Raw genomic sequence first — 15,341 nt, forward strand, 5'->3', positions numbered from 1 at the left:
TACACACCCGACCTCACTTACTTACACACTCGAACTCACACACTTACACACCTGACCTCACATTTACACACCCGACCTCACATGCTTACACACTCGAACTCACACACTTACACACCCGAACTCACACTTGCACATTGGACCCCGCACACTTACACAACCGACCTCACACACATATACACCCGAACTCACACGCTTACACACACAAACTCACACTTACACACATGACCTCACACTTACACACCTGAACTCACACACTTACACACCCGACCTCACACTTACACACCCAACCTCACGCACTTACACACCCGAACTCTCACACTTACACATCCGAACTCACACACTTACACATCCGGACTCGCACATTTACACACCCAACGTCTCACACTTACAAACCCAACATCCCACTTACATACCAGAACCACGCACTTACACACCCAAACTCACACTTACACACCCGACCTCACACTTACATACCAGAACCACACACTTACGCACCCAAACTCACACTTACACACCCGAACTCACACTTACACACCCACACTCACATACTTACACACCCGACTCACACAGACATACCAGAACCACACACTTACACACCCGAACTCACACTTACACACCCGACCTCACACACTTACGCACCTGGACTCTCACACTTGCACACCCGACCTCACACTTACACATCCGACCTCACACACTTACACACCCACACTCACACACTTACACACCCGAACCCACACACTTACACACCCGACCTCACACTTACATAACAGAACCACACACTTACACACCCGAACTCACATACTTACACACCTGACCTGACACTTACATACCAGCACCACACACTTACACACCGGAACTCACACACTTACACACCTAAATTCACACTTACACACCCGACCTCACACACTTACACACCAGAACCACACACTTACACACCCAACTTCACACACTTACACACCAAAACCACACACTTACATACCAGAACCACACACGTACACACCCGAACTCACACTTACATACCAGAACCACACACTTACACATCTGACCTCGCACACTTACACACCCGCACTCACACACTTACACACCCGAACTCACACTTACATACCAGAACCACACACTTACAAAACAGAATCACACACTTACATACCAGAACCACACACTTACACACCTGAATTCACACTTGCACACCCGACCTCACACTTACACACCCAACTTCACACACTTACACACCAGAACCACACACTTACACACCCGACTTCACACTTACATACCAGAACCACACACTTACACACCCGAACTAACATACTTACACACCCGACCTGACACTTACATACCAGCACCACACACTTACACACCGGAACTCACACACTTACACACCTAAATTCACACTTACACACCCGACCTCACACACTTACACACCAGAACCACACACTTACACACCCGCACTCACACACTTACACACCTGAACTCACACTTACATACCAGAAACACACACTTACATACCAGAACTACACACTTACACACCTGAATTCACACTTACACACCCGACCTCACACTTACACACCCGACTTCACACACTTACACACCAGAACCACATACTTAAACACCCGACTTCACACACTTACATACCAGAACCACACAGTTACATATCAGAACCACACACTTACACACCTGAATTCACACATACACACCCGACCTCACACTTACACACCCGACCTCACACACTTACACACCAGAACCAAATACTTACACACCCGACCTCACACACTTACACACCAGAACCACACACTTACACACCCGAACTCACACTTACATACCAGAACCTCACACTTACACACCCGACCTCACACTTACACACCCGACCTCACACACTTACACACCCGACCTCACACACTTACACACCTGAACTCACACTTACATACCAGAACCACACACTTACGCATCCGGACTCTCACACTTGCACACCCGACCTCACACTTACACATCCAACCTCACACACTTACACACCCACACTCACACACGTACACACCCGAACCCACACACTTATACACCCGACCTCACACTTACATACCAGAACCACACACTTACACACCCGACCTCACACACTTACACACCCGACCTCACACTTACACATCCGACCTCACACTTAGATATCAGAACCACACACTTACACATCCGAACTCACACAGTTACACACCCGAACTCACACTTACATACCAGAACCACACACTTACACATCTGACCTTGCACACTTACACACCCGCACTCACACACTTACACACCCGAACCCACACACTTACACACCCGACCTCACACTTACATACCAGAACCACACACTTACACACCTGAATTCACACTTACACACCCGACCTCACACTTACACACCCGAACTCACACTTACATACCAGAACCACACATATACGCACCCGACCTCACACTTACACATCCTACCTCACACACTTACACACGCGACCTCACACTTACATATCAGAACCACACACTTACACACTTGAACTCACACACTTACACACCCGACCTCACACTTACATATCAGAACCACGCACTTACACACTTGAACTCACACACTTACACACCCGAACTCACACACCCGAACTCACACTTGCACACCCAACCTCACACACTTACACACCCGACCTCACACTTACACACACGGCCTCGCACACTTACACGCCAGAACCACACACTTACACACCCGCACTCACACACTTACACACCTGAACTCACACTTACATACCAGAAACACACACTTACATACCAGAACTACACACTTACACACCTGAATTCACACTTACACACCCGACCTCACACTTACACACCCGACCTCACACACTTACACACCAGAACCAAATACTTACACACCCGACCTCACACACTTACACACCAGAACCACACACTTACACACCCGAACTCACACTTACATACCAGAACCTCACACTTACACACCCGACCTCACACTTATACACCCGAACTCACACACTTACACACCCGAACTCACACACTTACACACCCGACCTCACACTTACACACTCGAACTCACACACTTACACACCCGAACTCACACTTACATACCAGAACCTCACACTTACACACCCGACCTCACACTTATACACCCGAACTCACACACTTACACACCCGAACTCACACACTTACACACCCGACCTCACACTTACACACTCGAACTCACACACTTACACACCCGAACTCACACTTGCACATCGGACCCCACACACTTACACAACCAACCGTACACACATATACACCCGAACTCACATGCTTACACACACAAACTCACACTTACACACCTGACCTCGCACTTACACACCTGAACTCACACACTTACACACCCGACCTCACATACTTACACACTCGAAATCACACACTTACACACCCGAACTCACACTTACACACCCGAACTCACACTTACACACCCAAACTTACAGTTACAACCGACCTGACATTTACACACCCGACCTTTCACTTACACACGCACACTCACACTTACACACACAACCTCACACTTACACGCCCGAACTCACATACTTACACACCCGACCTCGCACTTACACACCCGACCTCACACACTTACACACCCGAACTCACACCCTTACACACTCGAAATCACACACTTACACACCCGAACTCACATTTGCACATCGGACCCCACACACTTACACAACCAACCTTACACACATATACACCCAAACTCACATGCTTACACACACAAACTCACAGTTACACACCTGACCTCGCACTTACACACCTGAACTCACACACTTACACACCCGACCTCACACTTACACATCGGACCTCACACACTTACACACCCGACCTCACACGCTGATACACCCGAACTCACACACTTACACATCCGAACTCACACTTACACACCCAACCTCACACTTACACGCCCAAACTCACATACTTACACACCCGACCTCACACTCACATACCAGAACCACACACTTACGCACCCAAACTCACACTTACACACCCACACTCACACTTACACGTCCGAACTCACATACTTACACGTCCGAACTCACATACTTACACACCCGACCTTGCATTTACACACCCGACCTCACACACTTATACACCCGAACTCACACACTTACACACCCGAACTCACACCCTTACAAACCCGAACTCACACTTACACACCCAACCTCACACTTACACGCCCGAACTCACACTCACATACCAGAACCACACACTTACACACCCAAACTCACACTTACACACCCGCACTCACACTTACACACCCACACTCATACTTACACACCCAACCTCACACTTACACGTCCGAACTCACACCCTTACAGACCCGAACTCACACTTACACATCGGACCTCGCACCCTTACACACCCGACCTCACATACTTACACACTCGAACTCACACACTTACAAACCTGACCTCACATTTACACACCCGACCTCACATGCTTACACACTCGAAATCACACACATACACACCCGAACTCACAATTGCACATCAGACCCCACACACTTACACAACCGACCTCACACACATATACACCCGAACTCACACGCTTACACACACAAACTCACACTTATACACATGACCTCGCACTTACACACCTGAACTCACACACTTACACACCCGACCTCACACTTACACACCCAACCTCACACACTTACACACCCGAACTCACACTTACACATCGGACCTCACACACGTACACACCCGCCCTCACACGCTTAAACACCCGAACTCACACACTTACACATCCAAACTCACACACTTACACACCCGGACTCACACATTTACACACCCAAAGTCTCACACTTACAAACCCAACATCCCACTTACATACCAGAACCACGCACTTACACACCCAAACTCACACTTACACGTCCGATCTCACACTTACACACCCGAACTCTCACACATACACACCCGAACTCACACTTACACACCCAAACTCACACTTACACACCTGACCTCACATTCATATACCAGAACCACACACTTACGCACCCAAACTCACACTTACACACCCGCACTCACACTTACACACCCACACTCACATACTTACACACCCGACCTCACACTTACACACCAGAACCACACACTTACACACCCGAACTCACACTTACACACCCAACCTCACACTTACACGCCCGAACTCACATACTTACACACCCGACCTCGCACTTACACACCCGCCCTCACACACTTACACACTCGAACTCACACACTTACACACCCGAACTCACACCCTTACAAACCCGAACTCACACTTACACATCGGACCTTGCACCCTTACACACCCGACCTCACACACATATACACCCGAACTCACACACTTACACACCCGACCTCACTTACTTACACACTCGAACTCACACACTTACACACCTGACCTCACATTTACACACCCGACCTCACATGCTTACACACTCGAACTCACACACTTACACACCCGAACTCACACTTGCACATTGGACCCCGCACACTTACACAACCGACCTCACACACATATACACCCGAACTCACACGCTTACACACACAAACTCACACTTACACACATGACCTCACACTTACACACCTGAACTCACACACTTACACACCCGACCTCACACTTACACACCCAACCTCACGCACTTACACACCCGAACTCTCACACTTACACATCCGAACTCACACACTTACACATCCGGACTCGCACATTTACACACCCAACGTCTCACACTTACAAACCCAACATCCCACTTACATACCAGAACCACGCACTTACACACCCAAACTCACACTTACACACCCGACCTCACACTTACATACCAGAACCACACACTTACGCACCCAAACTCACACTTACACACCCGAACTCACACTTACACACCCACACTCACATACTTACACACCCGACTCACACAGACATACCAGAACCACACACTTACACACCCGAACTCACACTTACACACCCGACCTCACACACTTACGCACCTGGACTCTCACACTTGCACACCCGACCTCACACTTACACATCCGACCTCACACACTTACACACCCACACTCACACACTTACACACCCGAACCCACACACTTACACACCTGACCTCACACTTACATAACAGAACCACACACTTACACACCCGAACTCACATACTTACACACCTGACCTGACACTTACATACCAGCACCACACACTTACACACCGGAACTCACACACTTACACACCTAAATTCACACTTACACACCCGACCTCACACACTTACACACCAGAACCACACACTTACACACCCAACTTCACACACTTACACACCAAAACCACACACTTACATACCAGAACCACACACGTACACACCCGAACTCACACTTACATACCAGAACCACACACTTACACATCTGACCTCGCACACTTACACACCCGCACTCACACACTTACACACCCGAACTCACACTTACATACCAGAACCACACACTTACAAAACAGAATCACACACTTACATACCAGAACCACACACTTACACACCTGAATTCACACTTGCACACCCGACCTCACACTTACACACCCAACTTCACACACTTACACACCAGAACCACACACTTACACACCCGACTTCACACTTACATACCAGAACCACACACTTACACACCCGAACTAACATACTTACACACCCGACCTGACACTTACATACCAGCACCACACACTTACACACCGGAACTCACACACTTACACACCTAAATTCACACTTACACACCCGACCTCACACACTTACACACCAGAACCACACACTTACACACCCGCACTCACACACTTACACACCTGAACTCACACTTACATACCAGAAACACACACTTACATACCAGAACTACACACTTACACACCTGAATTCACACTTACACACCCGACCTCACACTTACACACCCGACTTCACACACTTACACACCAGAACCACATACTTAAACACCCGACTTCACACACTTACATACCAGAACCACACAGTTACATATCAGAACCACACACTTACACACCTGAATTCACACATACACACCCGACCTCACACTTACACACCCGACCTCACACACTTACACACCAGAACCAAATACTTACACACCCGACCTCACACACTTACACACCAGAACCACACACTTACACACCCGAACTCACACTTACATACCAGAACCTCACACTTACACACCCGACCTCACACTTACACACCCGACCTCACACACTTACACACCCGACCTCACACACTTACACACCTGAACTCACACTTACATACCAGAACCACACACTTACGCATCCGGACTCTCACACTTGCACACCCGACCTCACACTTACACATCCAACCTCACACACTTACACACCCACACTCACACACGTACACACCCGAACCCACACACTTATACACCCGACCTCACACTTACATACCAGAACCACACACTTACACACCCGACCTCACACACTTACACACCCGACCTCACACTTACACATCCGACCTCACACTTAGATATCAGAACCACACACTTACACACCCGCACTCACACACTTACACACCCGAACCCACACACTTACACACCCGACCTCACACTTACATACCAGAACCACACACTTACACACCTGAATTCACACTTACACACCCGACCTCACACTTACACACCCGAACTCACACTTACATACCAGAACCACACATATACGCACCCGACCTCACACTTACACATCCTACCTCACACACTTACACACGCGACCTCACACTTACATATCAGAACCACACACTTACACACTTGAACTCACACACTTACACACCCGACCTCACACTTACATATCAGAACCACGCACTTACACACTTGAACTCACACACTTACACACCCGAACTCACACACCCGAACTCACACTTGCACACCCAACCTCACACACTTACACACCCGACCTCACACTTACACACACGGCCTCGCACACTTACACGCCCGACCTCACACTTACACACACGACCTTTCACTTACACACTCAAACTCACAAACTTACACACCCGAACTCACACATACACATCAGACCTCACACACTTACACACCTGACCTTACACACTTATACATCCGAACTCCCACTTACACACCCGAACTCACACTTACACGCCCGAACTCATACATTTACACACCCAACATCACACTTGCACACCAGAACCACATACTTACACACCCAAACTCACACTTACATGTCCGAACTCACACTTACACACCCACACTCACACACTTATACACCCGAACTCACACACTTACACACCCGAACTCACACTTACACACCCACACTCACACACTTACACACCCGACCTCACACTTGCATGCCAGAACCACACATTTAGACACCCGAACTCACACACTTACACACTGAACTCACAGTTACGCACTCAACCTCACACTTACACGCCCGACCTTTCACTTACACACACACACTCACACTTACACACCCGACCTCACACTTACACACCCGAACCCACACACTCACACACCTGAACTCACACTTACACACCCGAACTCACACTTACATACCAGAACCACACACTTACACACCTGACCTCACACTTACATACCAGAACCACACACTTACACACCCAAACTCACACTTACACACCTGAACTCACACTTACACACTCGAACTCACAAACTTACACGTCCGACCTCACACGTGCACACCCGACCTCACACACTTACACACCTGACCTCACACTCACACACCCGAACTCACACACTTACACACCAGAACCACACATGTACATACCAGAACCACACACTTACACACCCGATCTCACACTTACACCCGACCTCACACTTACACGCCCGGCCTTTCACTTATACACATGAACTCACACACTTACACACTCGAACTCACACTTACACATCGGACCCCCACACTTACACGCCCGACCTCACACACTTATACACCCGAACTCACACAGTTACACACACACAAACTCAAACTTACACACCCGGCCTCACACTTATACACCCGAACTCACACAGTTACACACACACAAACTCACACTTACACACCCGGCCTCACATTTACGCATCCGAACTCACACACTTACACACCCGAACTCACACAGTTACACACACAAACTCACACTTACACACCCGGCCTCACACTTATACACCCGAACTCACACAGTTACACACCCAAACTCACACTTACACGTCCAAACTCACACTCACACACCCGCACTCACACTTACACACCCGAACCCACGCACTTACACACCCAACCTCACACTTACATACCAGAACCACACACTTACACACACAAACTCACATACTTACACACCTGAACTCACACTTACACACCCAAACTCACACTTACACATCCGACCTCACACACTTACACACCCGACCTCGCACTTACATACCAGAACTACACACTGACACATCCAAACTCATGCACTTACACTACTGAACTCACACTTACATACCAGTACCACAAACTTACTCACCCGCACTCATGCACTTCCACACCGAGCCCACACACTTACACACCTGAACTCACACCTACACACCCGCCTTCTCACTTACACACCCGACTTCACACTTACACACCCGACCTCCCACTTACACACAGAACTCACACTTACACACCCGCACTCACACACTTACACACACGCACCCACACACTTACACACCCGACCTCACACTTACACACCCGACCTCACACTTACACACCCGACCTCACACACTTACACACTTGAACTCACACACTTACACACCCGAACTCACACTTACACATCTGACATCACAATTACACACCCGACCTCACACTTACACACCCGACCTCACACTTACATACCAGAACCACACACTTACACACCCGCACTCACACACTTACACACCCGAACCCACGCACTTACACACCCGACCTCACACTTACATGCCAGAACTCACACTTACACACCCAAACTCACACTTACACATCCGACCTCACACACTTACACACCCAACCTCGCACTTACATACCAGAACCACACACTGACACATCCGAACTCATGCACTTCCACACCGAGCCCACACACTTACACTACTGAACTCACACTTACATACCAGTACCACAAACTTACTCACCCGCACTCATGCACTTCCACACCGAGCCCACACACTTACACACCTGAACTCACACCTACACACCCGACTTCTCACTTACACACCCGGCTTCACATTTACACACCCGACCTCCCACTTACACACAGAATTCACACTTACACACCCAAACTCACACTTACACATCCGACCTCACACACTTACACAGCCACACTCACACATTTACACACCCGGACTCACACGCTTACACACCTGAACTCACACTTACACACCCGACTTCACACTTACACACCCGGCTTCACACTTACACACCCGACCTCACACTTACACACAGAACTAACACTTACACACCCAAACTCACACTTACACATCCGACCTCACACACTTACACATCCACACTCACACATTTACACACCCAAACTCACATGCTTACACACCTGAATTCATACTTACACACCCAGCCTCACACTTACACACCCAAACTCACACTTACATACCAGTACTACACACTTACACACCCGACCTCACACACTTACACACCCACACTCACGCACTTACACACCGAGCCCACACACTTACACACCTGAACTCACACTTACACACCCGAACTCACACTTACACACCTGACCTCACACTTACATACCCGACTTCACACTTGCACACCCGGCTTCACACTTACACACCTGACCTCACTCTTACACACAGAACTCACACTTACACATCCAACCTCACACACTTACACATCCACACTCACACACTTACACACCCGAACTGATACACTTACACACCCGACCTCACACGCACACACCCGACCTCACCCACTTACACACCCGAACTCATGCACTTACACACCCAAATTCTCACACTCACACACCCGGACTCACACACTTACACACCCGAACTCACATTTACACACCTGACCTCACCCACTTACACACCTGGCCTCACACTTACACACCCGAACTCACACACTTACATACCCGACTTCACACTTACACATCCGAACTAACACACTTACACACCCGAACTCACACACTTATATACCAGAACATCACACTTACACACACGACCTCACACTTACACACCCACACTCACACACTTACACACCAGAACCACACATGCACATACCAGAACCACATACTTACACACCCGACCACACACTTACACACCCTACCTCACACTTACACACCCGACCTCACACTTACACCCGACATCACACTTACACCTGACCTCACCCTTACATACCTGACCTTTCACTTACACACACAAACTCACACTTACACACCTGACCTCACATTTACACACCCGATCTCACACGCTCACACATCCGACCTCACACTTACACACCCGACCTCACACACTTACACACTCGAACTCACACACTTGCACACCAGAACCACACATGTACATACTAGAACCACACGCTTACACACCCGAACTCACACTTACACACACACACTCACCCTTACACACCTGGCCTCACACTTACACACCCGAACTCACACGCTCACACATCCGACCTCACACTTACACACCCGACCTCACACACTTACACATTCGAACTCACACACTTGCACACCCAAACTCACACTTACACATCGGACCTCACACACTTACACACCCGAACTTACACACCCGAACTCACACATTTACACACCCAAACTCTCACACATACACACCCGAACTTACACACCCGAACTCACATTGACACATCCAACCTCACACACTTACACACCCACACTCACACACTTACACACCCGAACCCACACACTTACACACCCGACCTCACACTTACATACCAGAACCACACACTTACACACCCGAACTCACATACTTACACACCTGAACTCACACTTACACACCCAAACTCACACTTACACACCCAAACTCACACTTACACACCCACACTCACACTTACACACCCAAACTCACACGCGTACACACCCGACCTCATACTTACATACCAGAATCACACACGCACACACCCAAACTCATACTTACACATCCGAACTCACACTTACACACCTGAACTCACACTTACACACCCGACCTCATGCACTTACACACCAGAACCACACACTTACATACCAGAACCACACACTTACACATCCGAACTCACATTTACACACCCAAACTCACACTTAATACCAGTACCACACACTTACACACCCGACCTCACACACTTACACACCCACACTCACGCACTTACACACCGAGCCCACACACTTACACACCTGAACTCACACTTACACACACGGCTTCACACTTACACACCTGACCTCACACTTACATACCCGACTTCACACTTACACATCCGACCTCACACACTTACACATCCACACTCACACACTTACACACCCGAACTGATACACTTACACACCCGACCTCACACGCACACACCCGACCTCACCCACTTACATAGCCGAACTCACACTTACACACCCGAACTCACACACTTACACACCCAAATTCTCACACTCACACACCCGGACTCACACACTTACACACCCGACCTCACCCACTTACACACCTGGCCTCACACTTACACACCCGAACTCACACACTTACATACTCGACTTCACACTTACACATCCGAACTAACACACTTACACACCTGAACTCACACACTTACATACCAGCACACCACACTTACACACACGACCTCACACTTACACACCCACACTCACACACTTACACACCAGAACCACACATGCACATACCAGAACCACACACTTACACACCCGACCACACACTTACACACCCTACCTCACACTTACACACCCGACCTCACACTTACACACCCGACCTCACACTTACACCCGACCTCACACTTACACACCCGACCTCACACTTACACCCGACCTCACACTTACACCCGACCTCACACTTACACACCTGACCTTTCACTTACACACACAAACTCACACTTACACACCTGACCTCACACTTACACACCCGACCTCACACACCTACACACCCGAACTCACACACTCACACACCAGAACCACACATGTACATACCAGAACCACACGCTTACACACCCGAACTCACACTTACACACCCGACCTCGCGCGTACACACCCGACCTCACACTTACACATCCGACCTCACACTTACACACCCGATCTTTCACTTACACACACACACTCACCCTTACACACCTGGCCTCACACTTACACACCCAAACTCACACGCTCACACACCCGACCTCACACTTACACACCCGACCTCACACACTTACACACTCGAACTCACACACTTGCACACCCGAACTCACACTTACACATCGGACCTCACACACTTACACACCTGACCGTACGCACTTATACATCCAAACTCACACACTTACACACCCGAACTTACACACCCGAACTCACACATTTACAAACCCAAACTCTCACACATACACACCCGAACTTACATTTACACACCCGAACTCACAGTTACACACCCAAACTCACACACTTACACACCCGCACTCACACACTTATGCACCCGAACTCACATACTTACACACCCGAACTCACATGTACGCACCCAAACTTACACACTTACACACCCGACCTCACACTTACATACCAGAACCACACACTTACACACCCGGACTCACACACTTACATACCTGAACTCACATTTACACACTCGACCTCACACTTACACACCGACCTCACACTTACACACCCGACCTCACACACTTACACAGCAGAACCGCACACTTACACACCCAAACTCACACACGTACACACCCGACCTCACACTTACATACCAGAACCACAAACTTACACACCCAAACTCACACTTACACACCCGAAATCACACTTACACACCCGCACTCACACACTTATGCACCCGAACTCACACACTTACACACCCGAACTCACACACTTACACACCCAAACTCTCACACATACACACCCGAACTCACACTTACACATCCGAACTCACACGTACGCACCCGAACTTACACAACTACACACCCGACCTCACACTTACATACCAGAACCACACACTTGCACACCCGGACTCACACACTTACATACCTGAACTCACATTTACACACTCGACCTCACACTTACACACCGACCTCACACTTACACACCCGGCCTCACACACTTCCACACCAGAACCGCACACTTACACACTCAAACTCACACTTACACACCCAAACTCACACTCACATACCAGAACCACAAACTTGCACACTCGACCTCACACTTACACATCCGTCCTTACACACTTACACATCCGCACTCACACATTTACACGCCCGGACCCACACACTTACACACCCGACCTCACACTTACATACCAGAACCACACACTTACACACTTGAACTCACACACTTACACACCTGAACTCATACTTATAAGCCCGAACTCACACTTACACACCCGAACCACGCATTTTCATACCAGGACCACGCACTTACATACCAGAACTCACACTTACATACCAGAACTCACACTTACACACCCGAACTCATACTTACACACCCAGACTCACACTTACATGCCCAGACTCACACTTACATGCCAGAACTCACACTTACATGCCAGAACTCACACTTACATGCCAGAACTCACAATTACACGCCCTTCAGGGCCCAAATCCACAGGATGGAGCAAATAACAATGATGCTTTATTTCAATAGGATGCAACCCACCAGATGTTACTCCGTCCCGCAGAATATACAAGCTAAATAGATCATATGAGGATTTTGTTAGGAGATATGTTTAAAAAGAGCGTGCTTCACCAACATGCTAATGTGATGCAATCGGGCCATGATGCAATTTTAAGGACAGCTTTCTGGAGGTCAGCAACATTGCTCAGGGCTCCAGGCAGGTTTGGATTGGGATGGCTCAGTGTGCTGGTTGGAAAGGCCCTCAATCACTGCAGTATGGGCGCTGATTCTGTACTGGGGAATCTTTAAGAATGCTATAGTTGCTCTCTATTGGAGTGACGAGGAGTAGGGGGATCAGTGGGAGGTGGGGGAGGAAATGGAGGGGAGGGGGTGGGACGGAGGAGTAACAGGAGTGGGGAGATGGTTGTGGCTTTGCACCCTTTCTAAGCCCAGAAACTTTATGGCCATAATCTTAGAATTTGAATGAAATCAGCTGAAGAGCAATTGAGGAAAAGTTCTCGTTAGAACAGGAAGCATGCTCTTGAGCCAAAGATAGAAAGTTAACTGTGGTGTTTAAAGGAACATCGATAGATATTTAGGAATTAAGAATATAAAGGGATGTGCAGAAAAGGAATTGAACTATAAT

At 48.6% G+C, this 15,341-nt stretch overlaps 1 protein-coding gene across 1 annotated transcript in view; it reads left to right on the forward strand.

The window, feature by feature from the left end:
• Positions 1-15,341, forward strand: part of LOC139230552 (circularly permutated Ras protein 1-like) — a 189,922-nt gene that overhangs the window by 127,686 nt on the left and 46,895 nt on the right. The gene's annotated exons all lie outside the window — the stretch shown is intronic.

Source organism: Pristiophorus japonicus, chromosome 19, assembly GCF_044704955.1.
Source record: "Pristiophorus japonicus isolate sPriJap1 chromosome 19, sPriJap1.hap1, whole genome shotgun sequence".
In the NCBI taxonomy this organism is placed as follows: Eukaryota; Metazoa; Chordata; class Chondrichthyes; family Pristiophoridae; genus Pristiophorus; species Pristiophorus japonicus.